Here is a 3899-nt window from a genome sequence, read left to right as displayed (position 1 = left end):
TATTGTTACGTACTCTGTAATCAAACCAGTATGGTTGTTGTATGGTTGTTGTTACGTACTGTAATCAAACCAGTATGGTTGTTGTATGGTTATTGTTACGTACTCTGTAATCAAACCAGCCACAAGTCATTGTAAAGTTATTGTCCCTCTGGTTCTGGTCCCAAGCCCGTGTAAATGGTGAGGGACGGCTTGTGTCAGGAAGGGCATCTGATGTAAACACTTTTGCCAAAACTAACATCCAAGTTCATCAAAGTGAAACTGTTACGTACTGTAACCCCAGATTCTATGAATACATGTGCAGCCCTTTAAGCGTCGGGCCTCACTGGCTCCTAAGTGGCTGAAGAAGAAGCCATTTGGGAGCAGATTACCCGCTCTTAACGTAATTGATTAATTTTTTAATTTACCGGGTGGGGCCCACACAGCAGGTGGGCGTGGACTAAATTTTTCAGTGCGATGCTTCGCATGACGGGACAAAACCCACTAGCGAGGGCCTTAAAGGGTGAAGCCTATACAAAATAGAACTAAACATTTTAAATGTCCTCTTGATAAATTAAATAACATCAGTAAAATTTACAAAAAAAATACATCTGGAATCAGTCACATTCAATCTGTCTTTATTTATAATTAAATTTTCTTTTGATGCTGGAGTTGTAATCTCCAGAGGAGTGTTTAAATAACCTGAGAGCCACCGTTTGTTTTGGGGTGGGCCTCTTCAGGACGCTCGCTGTTAAATGCACCTGCCCAAAACACGTTTGGGATTAGTTTTTATAAAGTCAGCAGAAACGATTAATAACGAACTTCCGGCAAGATGGCGGATCTAGCAGACGTCTTCTTCTGAGTTCGCACCCTACAAGTCCAATACCAACATCAAGTACAAGTTAGACAAACTGAAAGTGCATATCTTCAAGAGAGTCTGCCCACTTCGTGTGAAAAAAAATCATTTTTAATAAAAAAAATAAACATTTTAGATCCGTTTCAATGTGTTGGAGAGCAGGTGTGTTTCTGCTGGTCGCTGAAACTGAGTGATTATGGAGCCATGCAGGAAAACAGGTCCTTCTAACATTCTGCTCATCATGAGGTGGTTTTGGTATTTAAATGTCAAAAAAGTTCTAGTAATGTTCAGCAGTGAAGATGTTCTAGCTGTTTTTGTTACTTTTCTTTTTTTAGCCATCCTATTTTTTTTTTATAAAAAAAAAAACTGTATGCCTTTTTATATTTGTCTATTGTTGTTGCTGTTGGCCATTGATGTCATCTTTCTTTGTTGAAATCAGGTCTCTGTTGTAAATGAGTCCTGGAGGCTCAGTGGGAATAATCCTGTAGAAATAAAGGTTGAATTTAAAAAAAAAATATCTAACCCATTTAACCCATCCATCCATCCATTATCTTTACCCGTTTATTCCATTTTGGGTCACGGGGGTCGCTGGTGCCCATGTCCAGCAATCACTGTGCGAGGGGCGGGGTACACCCTGGACAGGTCTCCAGTCCATCACAGGGACACAGAGACAAACGAGACAAACAACCATTCACTCTCCCACTCACACCTAGGGACAATTTAGAGTTACCAATCAGCCTAACATGCATGTTTTTGGTCTGTGGGAGAAAACCGGAGCACCCGGAGAAAACCCACGCATGCACGGAGAGAACATGTTAACTCCACCCGGAGGGCACCTGGACCGGGGTTTGAACCAGGGACCTGTTCCCTGAGAGGCAGCAGCTCTACCAGCTGTGCCACCGTGCTGCCCTGTATTTAATATAATTACAGTAAAATGATGTATGTGATTTTAATAATCATATATCAGTATGGGCTCAAATTATTACTTTTTTTATTTCCATTAGTGTATTTGTGCAGGTGCAGTGTTTGGTGTGTTCACCTGAAGCATCGTGGGAACACCTCCTCTATGATCAGACACTTCAGCTCCAAACATGGAGATGATGGAGACGTCATTTCATTGATATTTTAAGAATAATAAAGACTCGGACTCTGTCACAGTTACGCAAGCACAATACCTCTGCAACATTTTTATTAAATCTCTTCAATGCACATGTATCAATCTTTATTCAAAAACATGTAAGCATGAATACATTTTCAAACCAGACAACATGGAAAGTTGATGAATTTAAACAACCTGTTTTTACCACAGTAAAGTAGTTTCTTTAACACAAGTCACTGAAGTTCTTGGTGTGACACCAAAAGCCTAATTTGACAGCAGCATTGCAAAATGCCACAAGAGGTCAGTGTAACTGAAGCTTCAACAAATGAACCCATTTATGAAACAATTGGCCCAACTGGTTCATAAAAGCTTCATTTGCTCCTCACTAGCAGCAAGCTTGGTGTTCACCCCACGAAGGCCATAACAGCATGCACAACACGATCAGCTGCTCAGCCACAACCAAACCCCACACGTAGTGGGAGCAGGAAGAGGAAACCAAGTCCCAGAACATGTGATTATATGAGACCTGTGGGCGTCGCTGCCTCCTTTTATACTCCGCCCACCTACCTAACAGGAAGTGACGTTTCCCTAGCCGGGTACTTTTTTATACTGCTACATTTTCATCTCTGAAACACATGAGTGTTAATTAATCCATGTTAATTAATTGATATTTATGGAATAAATACATATTTGTTTAAGAATGATAATTTATTACGAAACAAAAAAGCAGTCAATAATATTTTTGTCTGTGCGTGTGCTGGTGAAGATTCTCAGTCATCCAGGACATGATCAACCTTTATTTCTACAGGTAAATCCCATTGAGCCTCGAGGACTCATTTACAAGAGAGACCTGATTTCAACAAAGAAAGATGACAACAATGGACAACAGCAACAACAATAAGCAGTTATAAAAACTCATACTACAGTTTTTTTTTTTTTTTTTTTAACAAATAGGATGGCTAAAAGGAAAAAGGTAACAAAACCAAAAAAACTACTAGATTCCGAGACAAATGTATAAAACTAAAAACAGGAACATGTCTGCATTGGTCCCTGCCAGGAGTCCAACAGATTCTTAAAGCCACTTAGAGAGGTCAAAGGTCGAGAGCTTCAAATCTTTTTGTAAGATATTCCAGGAAACAGGAGCGGAATGATGGACTCAGAAGACGTTTCGCTCTCATCCGAGGAGCTTCCTCAGTTCAAACAGCAGCATGTCTGTGTGTGTGTTTTCAAAGTCTGACTCATTCAACCTTTATTTCTACAGGTTGGTCCCATAAACGATTTTGTGACGACAACGGTTTCTTATTTTGAAACGCTGCACCGGAAACAGCAACAACTTCCGCTGCCTGAACGGGTTGGGAGGATCCGAGAAACAGATCCGCTGCCGACGGAGGACGTGCTGCTCTCCGTTAGAAGTCAGTCCAGAGAACCCACCGGGATCAGTGACGAACCGAGCCGTTCGAACCGAACCGCCCTCCCGCGTGTTTGGGTCGTGAACTTTCCGGGTCGGGCAGGAATCATGGCTCGGCCGAGGAAGAAAAGCTCCGCTCCGTGTTTGTTGGCATGAAGCGGCGCGGGTGGGGACGGCTGGAGGGAGACAAGTCCACGACTGCTGACAGGAGGGACAAGGGCAAGGGGGAGGACTGAGCCGCCCCGACATCAATTAAAACGGAGAAGAAGAAGAAGATGATGATGATGGGAGGAAGAGCGGATCTGCTGAAGGTCTGCGGGCTGCTGCTCCTGCTGAGCGGAAACTGTCACTGCGGAGGTGAGGAGGGGGAGGGCAGGGGGCACCGAGGGGGGAGAAACTTGAGGGGGACACCGAGAGGGATGGGTGTCGGGACCGTAGCGGAATTGTGTTACCCTTTGTGTTGTGTTCAATCCAATAATCGATCGAGTTATTGATCTGTGAGGTCTGCAGCTGTGAGTCAGTGAACGCAGCGTCAACGCAAACTGTGAGTCAGTGAACGC

Source organism: Nematolebias whitei, chromosome 22 (genome assembly GCF_014905685.2).
Source record: "Nematolebias whitei isolate Nwh7 chromosome 22, NemWhi1, whole genome shotgun sequence".
Classification (NCBI taxonomy): domain Eukaryota; kingdom Metazoa; phylum Chordata; class Actinopteri; order Cyprinodontiformes; family Rivulidae; genus Nematolebias; species Nematolebias whitei.
This window is presented reverse-complemented; position numbering follows the sequence as displayed.